Source organism: Pelodiscus sinensis, chromosome 13, assembly GCF_049634645.1.
Source record: "Pelodiscus sinensis isolate JC-2024 chromosome 13, ASM4963464v1, whole genome shotgun sequence".
Lineage (NCBI taxonomy): Eukaryota > Metazoa > Chordata > Testudines > Trionychidae > Pelodiscus > Pelodiscus sinensis.
Window position 1 is genome coordinate 19,176,913 of NC_134723.1, and position 11,363 is coordinate 19,188,275.

The window sequence follows — 11,363 nt, forward strand, 5'->3', positions numbered from 1 at the left end:
CAAGAAGGGGCAGTGTAGACGCTCCTTCTGGTGCAAGAGTCTCTTCTGCAAAAATGGCGGCTCATTAGATAAGCAAATGAGACTTGGCGATATTACACGCTTAGCCTCATTTGCATATTTCTGGCGCAGTGTAGACCTAGCCCTAGGGTTATCAGGTAGACCCTGCCAAAGAAACGGACACACTTGATCATGGGCGGGGTGGGAGGAGGGACTGGCTGGAAGGGGGGGCAAGGCTAGCCGGGAGGAAGGGGGAGAACGAGAAGCAGAGCCTCAGGGCTAGCCAGGAGGAACGGGGGGGGCCTCAGGGCTAGCCAGGAGGAAGGGGGGGGGCGCGGGGCTGGCCAGGAGGAACGGGGGGGGCTGGGAGGAAGGGGGATCAGGAAGCAGAGCTGGGGAGGGTCGGGGGCCGTGGGGCTGGTCGGGAGTTGGGGGGGCCCAGAGGATGGGGGGTGGGAAGCAGAGCTGGTGGCAGGGGGAGGGGTGCAGCCACTGACCGCAGACAGAGTGCAAGGGGCCGTGCCCCTGGTAGGCACTCCCTCGAGTTGCTAGTAGAAGCCAAAGGCTCCCAGCTGAGAGGCAGGGCCGCAATTGGCGGTGGGAGCCTCTGGTTGCGTGCAGAAGCTGGACAGGGAGAGTGGCTAGGAGTCCCAACCTCCTCCCTCCCCCCCCGGCTTTTGCACGTGATCACAGGTTCCTAGCGCCAATTGCGGCCCTGCCTCCCAGTTGCTCCCCCGCCCCCGCCAAGCTTCTGTCTGGTGCCCAGCTGGGAATTCAGAAAATACCGGACATTGCACATGTCCGGTATTTTCTGAATTTTTCTACTGGACAGACGGTGCAAATACCAGACTGTCCGATAGAAAACCAGACACCTGGCAACCCTGGCCACATCTAGCCCTTGAACCTTAGGTTCCCCACCCCAGTCTACACAGACACTGTCAGCCTATCAACACTAACGTAAGCCCATTGTGGCACCTTTTCTTAGGGCGGTTATGATGTCAGCACAGCAGAGGAGTTACAGAAGTAGAAGGAGCATTTCATTGTGTACACTTCCACTATTTTGTTGACAAAAGCTGACTTGTCAGCAAAATTGTGTAATGTAAAGAAGGCCTGAGAAGGAATTATTGGGACCACTGGCTTATGAGGAGCTTGAGATGATTATTAAAGAAGGTAAGGACATTAATGAAAACCTAAATTATATCTTTGCATTAAACTGTGTCAGTTTCGGGGTAAACAACTAAGTCCAGGAACAGTTCAATTTTAAGGCTCTTGCCTTCATTTGTGTTTATGTAAAGATCCTTGTTCCCTTCTGAGTAGGGGGTTTTAAGGCTCACAACCATAGTCTTACATTATGACATCCCCTGCAATCCAGTCTGCCTAATGGCCAGCACCTAGGCTATGCTTTTTTTCTCCAAGGACAATGACAAGTATATTGCCACTTGTTACAAGTGACCACATACAGCTTTATTCTCAAGGTAAAAGCATTACAGAGAGAAAAAAAGTATAAAAAAGATAAAGTTTAAAAAACACTCACTAAACATGCTAAGATTCACCCATCAGTCTTATGGGTATAGCCTTGCACTGTTACCAGATTTATATTTGCATATGTGTCTATCACAGTTTTTAGTTCCTGGGGGAATAGAATACAATTCTACATAAATCATTGATATATTTAATACAGTGGTCCCTAAAGATTCTGCATGACATTACAATTGTCTTCTTGAGTGGCGGCTATAGTCTTGAAGAGAATTATTGTGCTCTTGAATGAAAGGAATATGAAGCCAGGGTAATTTAATAAATGTACACAGAACCTTTGTGGATTGTTTTTCTAGAGTCCAAGATCAGAAAAATCTGAGAAATGGGTTGAATGTTCCCTTTTTTTTCTCCCTTTGGCTTTTCTATGAAAGTTATAGTCAAAATCTGCTCTAGGGAAAGGGGGCCTTTATTTTTGCTAGTAGTACCTTTGGCGCCAACTTCCCCAAAAAATTGTATGTAGGGGCCTGCCTTTAGTTATTTTAAATTTTATTATGGTACTTACAGCATAGTGGAGGGAGAAATTTTGGATTACATCCCGTTTCTCTCCTTTGTGGGAGGCAAGAGATCTCAGAAAGAGATTTTGTTTAGTTCCTTGTCTAATTATACTCTAGTGCAGGAAAGCAACGAAACAAGTAAATAACGTGGAGACCCCTTTGGGGTTGTTTGGGGTCACAGACCAGGAACATCAGAGAGAAGCTGTTCACCTTTTTTGTTCTCATTGTTGGTTTTGGTTGATGTGCCTGACCCTGGAAGGAAGGGTCTTCGATTGCCAGTAATCCCTTTGAGGTTAAAGAACCTCCCTCTTTGCTTTTCTTTGCAGTAACAGAGACAAATGTTCAAGGTACTGAAAATCCCCAGCTCTGCCATTAGGTTAACTGAAATGGAATATATAAATCAACAGTGTAGCTGGAATACTGTGTACGGTACCAGTCACTCCATCTCTTAATAGATATTGCAGAACTGGAAGCCAAGGGAGAGAGGAGAATTTGAAAGATATGGAAAAACTCATAAGAGGATTGATTGAAAAGAAAGAAAGAAAAAGAAATAAAGTATATGATAATAGTATTTAAAAATAATGTTATAGGGAAGGTAGATCAAGTGCTTCCATTCTCATTAAGGGTACGTCTACACTGTGCAGCTATTTTGGGATACTAGAGGTATCCCGAAATTGCTACCCCGTGTCTTCACAAACCGCCTGTTATTTTGAAATATTTTTTGAAATAACGGGTGCGCTATTTCAGCATCCTGGTAACCTTCGTTCCATGAGAATTAAGGGATGTCTTGAAATAGCACATTATTTTGAAATCTGGTGCTGTGTAGACATGCCAAATTTTGAAATAGCCTATTTTGAAATTCAATTGAAATTCAATTGCATATCTTATTTCGAGTTTAATCTGTGTGTTAGAGAAGAAACTTCCCGCCCCAGTAAAAAGTTTGGCCAGGCCGATTTTGCTATAGTGGGCTGCAGTACTCCTTGGGAGAAACCGGCCGGCTGGCATCCTTCCTGCATACCATTGCCTTTAGAAAAAGGGAAGGTGTGAAAAGGGGAAAATAGCCTCAGACTCTTCCACCCGTCACCTGGCGTGAGAACTGGGGGGCTTATCTGGTCGCATGAAACCTGCACAGTTTCGGCCCAACTCCTGGGACACAGACCCCCCACTTGGTGACCATTGGGCCGTATATGGTAATATGCAAGCACTGGAAAGCGATGTGCAGATTTGGGGATAAATACCCATTGCACAGTTCGCTCGAGGAGGTCGTTGCAACATGCGTACCACCATGCGTGTGCCTTCCCGTATACTCCAAAGCGCTGCCGGCCTGATCAACCAACCAGCCACCTCCATACTCTCGGGCGTAACCAAGGCCTTCGCAACCGAACCGATATCTTTGAAATGTTCCATGTGCTGTGTAAGTTGGAATGTATGATTTGATTTTCTTCGTTGTATAAGCTTAGTGTTGTAGTTGTTTTGGGTAGTACATAGAGTTTGTAGTTATCACTGTTATTTAATTAGTGTAGCTGGATATTTTTAGAATAGAGACTATTCCCCTTGCCATTCCCATATTTCTGACACGTTTAACTAGAAATCATAGAATGAATACTATAAATCCATCACTATCATAAATAAATATCTTTTAGTTACTAAAACGGTCCACCTGGTTCTACCCTTCCCCCCTTGGGTATGCATCATCGGACCTGTAGTTCTTGTGACAGGGTGCTGTGTAGATGTACCCAAAGTGAAATTTAAAAAGTAGGAAATTCTAAACTTAACAGGAAGTACTTTTTCATACATGATTTGTTTATATTTAAGCTGTGGTACTCATTGCCAGAGCAAGAGATGGAGGCCAAAATCTTGACAAGATTCCAAAAGGGACTGGGAATTTATATAGCTATCAAAAATATCCAGAATAATCATGATTCATTACAATTTTGAATGGTTATTAAGACTTGTGTTTGTGGGATTATGATAATCTTGAATTATTAGACATCAGGATGGCACCTATGTGGTTGCAGATTGCCCCCCATGTATCCACTGCAGGGTTCTTATGCCATTTTCTGAAGCATCAGTTTTTTGCCAGTGCAACAGGCTCTTTGACTAGGTGGACTACAGGTCTGATGCACTCTAACAGTTCTTACTGACTTCTGTTTCTAGCAAATCATCAGCGTTAGAGGACTCAGTGGTAAAAGTGCCAAGGGCTTGGTGATGCTACACTTCCAGCAGTGCTATCACTCATGGAACTGTACCAGCTGGGAATTACAGGTTCAAAAATCTTAGTATAGGCAAGATGAAAGTGTCTGTTAGGATCTTGGATGCTGCCTATCACTTGTATCTAAACACTAATATACTGATTTCTATAGTTGCAATGTATACTTCAACTTATAGGTTATTGCCATAGTTTTAACATTTTGGTGGGTTTTTTTAAATAAATGGTACCTTTGTACATGTCTGAAGTAGCATTTATAAGCGTTAACTACCATTAAAGAAATTTTTTCCCCCTCAGGAACATACCATTTGCCTGTGGACAGAGCAAAACCTCATGTTCAGGTAAATGAACTAGGAATTTCGGGAAACTTCCACAGGCAAATCTCTGAGAAAAGCCTGTTCCTGCCAGACAGGTCATGACTCCTGCTTTTGTGCACCAACAGAGTTGTCTGTGCATTTCACTGTAAGTCAGGAAGCCTGTTTGTTTCACTTTGGTGCCTTATATGGGGGCAGCATATTTGCCTCAAGCCTTCAGTGGACATATATAGATGATCTACTGTGGACAATTTTAGTTACAAACCTTGCTACACACTTTCCCATTTTTAGTAAAATGGGCAAAGTAGTAGGGCACCCATCTTAAATCAATGTTACTTTTAATGCTGGGAAAGCTAGATTTTCTCTAAACTAATTTGTTTACCCCATAATTTTGCTAATTCCTTTCCCACTGCTCTCTGGCGATGTATTTATTTGCTAGAACACGGTTAGTTTCAATTTTCCCCATTAACCTTACAATGAGGAAATTACAGTACAAGCAAAAGTCTAGATACTACACCCAGAGTCCTACTGTGCAATTGGAGAAGAACAGGGACACTTTTCCAAGGAAAACTATAAGACTGAAATATCTCATATTGGCTGTACTAGAAGTACATGCTAGACACAGACACTTGGTCCATTTACGTGCTTTGCCTGTTACCCTTCATCAGGGGGAGCTCATTCATTGCAAGACTGAGAACAGGAGATGTCTGACAGAACTGCTGCTCACTTACTCTGTGGGAAAAGCCAACCAAGACTACAGTAGCCTTTGAAATTTGTCTTAAGGGGGGTGAAAGTCCTCCACATACTATGATCCAGGGATTAAACTTGAAAAACAACCAATAGTCTTATAGCACCTTAGAGTCTAACAAAAGTCTGTAAGGTGCTGCAGGACTATTTGCTATTATTTAAGTTTTCCCAGTTACAGACTAACTTGGCTACCCTTCTGAAGCCAGGGATTAAAGCAGGGATCAGCAACCATTTCAAACCAAAGAGCAAGACTACATAAAAATTCAGAACCAGTGGTCAATAAAGCACCATATAAAAAGCCCATTTGCATGGCTGAAAATAAGCAACTTAATATTACTGATAATTGACATGATGATTAATGATAGCACAAATGAAACACTGCTCACAGACTTTAGTTAATGGGATTTCTGCTGCTGCATCTTTTCGCACAGTTCTTTGAAGTTTACATCATAACTGGTCAAATCCAGCTTCATGCTCTGGGGGCTGGTGATTTGGATGTGCAGGAATCTGGGTTGGCGTGTATGAGGGGCTCAGGGCACAAAGTTGGAGTGTGCGTGTGAGGGGGTGCATGGGACCAGAGATGTGGGGGCACAGGAGACTGGGGATGTTGGTGTATGAGGGGCTCACAGCAGGAGGTTCAGGTATATGAAGGCTCAGGGTTGGTGTGTGTGTGTGGGGGGGGGGGTGCAGGAATGTTATGATGCTGTGACCAGATGGGGGCTGGGCCCCAATTGGCGGCTTGTTGGTCAGGCTTCATTTTTAAATAAAGTAAAATATTGTTTAACATTGTCTTTATTTATAGCAGGGGTGTGGAACCTTTTTGGGATTGGGGACCACTGACCCACAAAAAAATCAGTTGGAGACCACACAAGTGAGAAGCAAGAAAAATCCTCCAAAAACCTCCAGCACTCACTGATGTGACCCCCAACTGAAACACTTCATTCCTCTGGTACTCCATCCCCATAGTAAGGGGAGGGGCAGAAAAGATTGAGGTTCAAGGTCTCAGGCAAGATTTACCCTTCTGTGGTTCCAGAGATAGTGGATTTTGTGGGCCCCCTTAGGCTCCGGGTTGAGGCCAAAAATGGGGCATTAAGTGTGCAGGACAGAGCTGCCAGTGAATGGGATAGGGATGGGAGAACAGGATCTGGGTGGGAAGTGGGGTGTCAGCAGGGATGAGGGTGCAAGGTCTGGCCAGGGGACAGGTTGCCTGGCTAGGGGGCTGAGTACAGGGAGGATTTTCAGCAGGGGGACTTTGGCCAGGGGGCAAAGGGTGTCTGGCCAGGAGGCAGGGGGATTTTGGTCAGGGGGGCAGAGGGAATTCTGGTTGGGAATAGGGATGTTAAAAATTTTGAGTAATTTGCATCGACTATTTGATTAATTGATAGGGTGCCTCCACCCTAGGGCTGTTGTTACACTTGAAAGGTGAAAACACTGGGGAGAATGAGGTCAGCAGGGCAGTACCCCGCTGGCCCTGTGCTCTCTACAGCATTTCAAAGTGGCAGCTCCACGTGGAGCCTGGGACTTCATGCAGCACTGCCGCTTTGAAACGCTGTGGGGAGCCCGGCATCAGGCTCCTCACAGCATTTCAAGGAGGCAGTGCACCAAGGCACCCGGGATCAGCTGGGTACTCCTCAGCTGACCCCGGGCTCCATGCAGTGCTGCCACTTTGAAACGCCACTGAGTCAATGCAAAAAACAGACATGGTCAACAGGACAATACAGACGGTCCTCAAGTTACGAACGGTTGAGTTATGACCATTTGCATTTATGACCAAAGCTCCCATGGAGCGGTCGTAAAGACAGTCCCCGAGTTACGAACGCGACCTGCGCTTATGAACAGCATGGTCGCTATGTAACTCAATGGGGTCTGAGTTACGAAGAAATCAAGTTGTGGCCAAGCGTTTGGTTTGTAACTCGAGGAGAGGCTGTATCAGACAATCCTGCCCTAACCACAAAAGTGGGATCAGTAGCCCCAAAGCCTCCCATTAGTCTGGGCATTAGAAGGGCACCAGCTTTTAGTCTGGATGGACTTGCAAAGGCCATTGGTTTAAAGGTCACCTTTGCACAAGAGAGTCTCCTGTTTAATATAAGAACATTATTTTGGGGCATGTCTTTTAAGGGCCATCATCTCTGTAAGTTACAAATCAGGATGACTGCAAATTCATGAAACAAAAGACAGGACTATGCAGCACTTTAAAGACTAACAAGATGGTTTATTAGGTGATGAGCTTATCACCATCTTGTTAGTCTTTAAAGTGCTGCATAGTCCTATGCGAAGCGTACAGGGGACTGCAGACAGGGGAGTTGAAGAGGGAGAGCAAAGCGACCCCACCGCCGAAGAGGCTACCCGGTGAGAGTACAAGCTGTGGTGTGAGTGTGTGTGTGTGCCTGACTGTTTGAATTTTACAGTTTGAAGTGTGAATTGAGTCTGATTCCAGGGAGTGCTAGCAGTTTCAGTTTCAGCTTCTGTGGCAGTTGGGACTGAGAGCCTGCCATTGTTCCCTTGATTGCCTCTGATTAGCCTCAGGCTCAGCCTTCCCCTGTGTGACTCAGAAGGGGGCAGGCCTGACCTAGGCAAGCAGGCTTTAAAAAGCCAGAGCAGTGCGACCAGGGGAGCGAAGCGGACAGGGGAGTTGAAGAGGGAGTTGAGCAGAGGGAGTGACTGATGGTGATGAAGACCCGTAGCGCTTGTGCCAGTACTTCTCCTGTCTCCTCCACCTGTGCCTGTATCCAGACAGAGAACCTGAGCATGGATGCCTCTACCCAGGTCCTGGTGTGGTCTTGCTGTATTTGTGGCTTGCAATTCCCACTGAGTGATCTCCAGGCTGGGGGAAACAACCGTTGTGAAAGGTGTCTGCTGGTGGAATCTCTCAGGCAGCAGGTGGGAGAGCTACAGGAGGAGGTGGCCAGGCTGAGGAGCATTCGAAGCCATGAGGAATTCCTGGACAGTATTCCTGTGGAGTCCACGGAGGTCACTGTCCTAGGATGTGGGACTGTTGACCAGCCACTTATGGAGGAGGCAGTAGTGCAGGGTGAGCACTGGCAGCTGGTTACTTCCGGCAGCAGGCAGTGTTCCACCCCTGCTCCTAACCCTCCCACTGTGTTGTTACATAACCGTTACTCTTTACTTTCAGCAGGAGACAAGGAGTCACCCCCCACAGTGGAGGAGACCAGGCCTTGCACCACCAAGGTTGAGCAGTCTCCTGCCACCACTGCGAGGAGGAAACGTAGAGTAGTGGTGGTTGGAGACTCTCTTCTGAGGGGAACGGAGGCACCCATCTGTCGCCCTGACAGCTCATCTCGAGAGGTATGCTGTCTGCCAGGGGCCCGTATCCGAGATGTTACGGAGGCATTGTCGAGGATTATCCGGCCCTCTGACTACTACCCCATGCTACTCATCCACGTGGGCACAAATGATACTGCCAGGTGTGACACTGAGCGGATCAAGTGTGACTACAGGGCTTTGGGAGTACGGGTGAAGGGGTTTGGAGCGCAGGTGGTATTCTCTTCTATCCTTCCTGTCAAAGGTAGGGGCCCGGGCAGAGAGAGGTGCATCCTGGAGGTGAATGCCTGGCTGCGACGATGGTGTCGCCAGGAGGGATTCGGCTTCCTTGATCACGGGGTGCTCTTCCAGGAAGGACTGCTTGGCGGAGATGGAGTTCACCTTTCCAGGAGCGGGAAGGCCTTGTTTGGACACAGACTGGCTAACCTTGTGAGGAGGGCTTTAAACTAGGTTTGTCGGGGGCAGGTGAGCAAAGCCCACAGGTAAGTGCTGAATGTGCGGGACTGGGAGATGGGTTGGAAATGGGGGGGACTACGGCCTATAATGGCAAGGAGAAAGGAGGGTCAGGGCACAACAGGGAGGCAAGATCAAATCAGTATCTTAGATGCCTATATACAAATGCGAGAAGTATGGGTAATAAGCAGGAAGAACTGGAATTGCTAACCAATAAATACAACTATGATATCATTGGTATTACAGAAACCTGGTGGGATGGGATGCATGATTGGAATATTGGTATGGAAGGGTACGGCTTGCTCAGGAAGGACAGACAGGGAAAAAAGGGAGGAGGGGTTGCCTTGTATATTAAAAATGTACACACTTGGACAGAAGTGGAGATGAACGTAGGAGATAGCTGTGTAGAGAGTCTCTGGGTTAAGCTAAAAGGGGTAAAAAACGAGGGTGATATCATGCTAGGAGTCTACTACAGGCCACCTAGCCAGGTGGAAGAGGTGGATGAGGCCTTTTTTAAACAATTAACAAAACTATCCAAAGCCCAAGATTTGGTGGTGATGGGGGACTTCAACTATCCAGACATATGTTGGGAAACTAACACAGCGAGGCACAGGCTATCCAATAAGTTTCTGGACTGCATTGGAGACAACTTTCTGTTTCAGAAGGTTGAAAAAGCTACCAGAGGAGAAGCTGTTCTGGATTTGGTTTTAACAAATAGGGAGGAACTAGTTGAGAACTTGAAAGTGGAAGACAGTATAGGGGACAGTGATCACGAAATAATAGAGTTCATGATCTTAAGGAAAGGTAGAAGGGAGACCAGCACAATTGAGGTTATGGATTTCAGGAAGGCAGATTTTGATAAGCTCAGAGAACTTGTAGGTAAGGTCCCATGGGAAGCAAGACTGAAGGGAAAAACAACTGAGGAGGGTTGGAAGTATTTCAAAGGGACGTTGTTAAGGGCCCAAAAGCAAACAATTCCGCTGTGTAGGAAAGATAGAAAATATGGCAAAAGACCAGCTTGGCTTAACAAGGAGATCTTGCATGATCTCAAAATAAAAAAGGAGTCATATAAAAAATGGAAACTAGGACAACTAACAAAGGATGAATATAGGCAAGCAACACGGGAATGCAGGGGCAAGATTAGAAAGGCAAAGGCACAAAATGAGATCAAACTAGCTACAGGCATAAAGGGAAACAAGAAGACCTTTTATAAATACATTAAAAGCAAGAGGAAGACCAAGGACAGGGTAGGCCCACTGCTTAGCGAGGAGGGAGAAGCAGTAACAGGGAACTTGGAAATGGCAGAGATGCTCAATGACTTCTTTGTTTCGGTCTTCACCGAGAAGTCTGGAGGTGTGCCTAACGTAGTGAATACAAGCAGAGAGAGGGTAAGTTTAGAAGATAGGATACACAAAGAACAAGTTAAAAATCACTTAGGAAAGTTAGATGTCAGCAAGTCACCAGGTCCTGATGAAATGCATCCCAGGATACTCAAGGAGCTGATAGAGGAGGTATCTGAGCCTTTAGCTATGATCTTTGAAAAATCATGGCAGACAGGGGAGATTCCAGAAGACTGGAAAAGGGCAAATATTGTGCCCATCTATAAAAAGGGGAATAAGAACAACCCAGGAAATTATAGACCGGTCAGTTTAACGTCTGTCCCAGGGAAGATAATGGAGCAGGTAATTAAGGAAATCGTATGCAAACACTTGGAAAGTAATAAAGTGATAGGGAATAGCCAGCATGGGTTTGTGAAGAACAAGTCATGCCAAACTAATCTGATAGCTTTCTTTGAAAAAATAACGAGCCTTGTGGATAAGGGAGAAGCGGTGGATGTCATATACCTAGACTTTAGTAAGGCATTTGATACGGTCTCGCATGATATTCTTATTGATAAACTAGGCAAATATAACTTAGATAGGGCCACGATAAGGTGGGTGCATAATTGGCTGGATAACCGTAGTCAGAGAGTTGTTGTTAACGGTTCTAAATCCTGCTGGAAAGGGATAACAAGTGGAGTTCCTCAAGGGTCTGTTTTGGGACCCGTACTATTCAATATCTTCATCAATGATGTAGATATTGGGATAGAGAGTACTCTTATTAAGTTTGCAGATGATACCAAACTGGGTGGGGTTGTGACTTCTTTGGAGGATAGGGACATAATTCAAAATGACCTTAGCAAGTTAGAGAAATGGTCAGAGGTAAACAGGATGAGGTTTAATAAAGAGAAATGCAAAGTGCTCCACTTAGGAAGGAACAATCAGTTCCATACATACAAGATGGGAAGCGACTGTCTAGGAAGGAGCATGGCGGAAAGGGATCTAGGGGTCA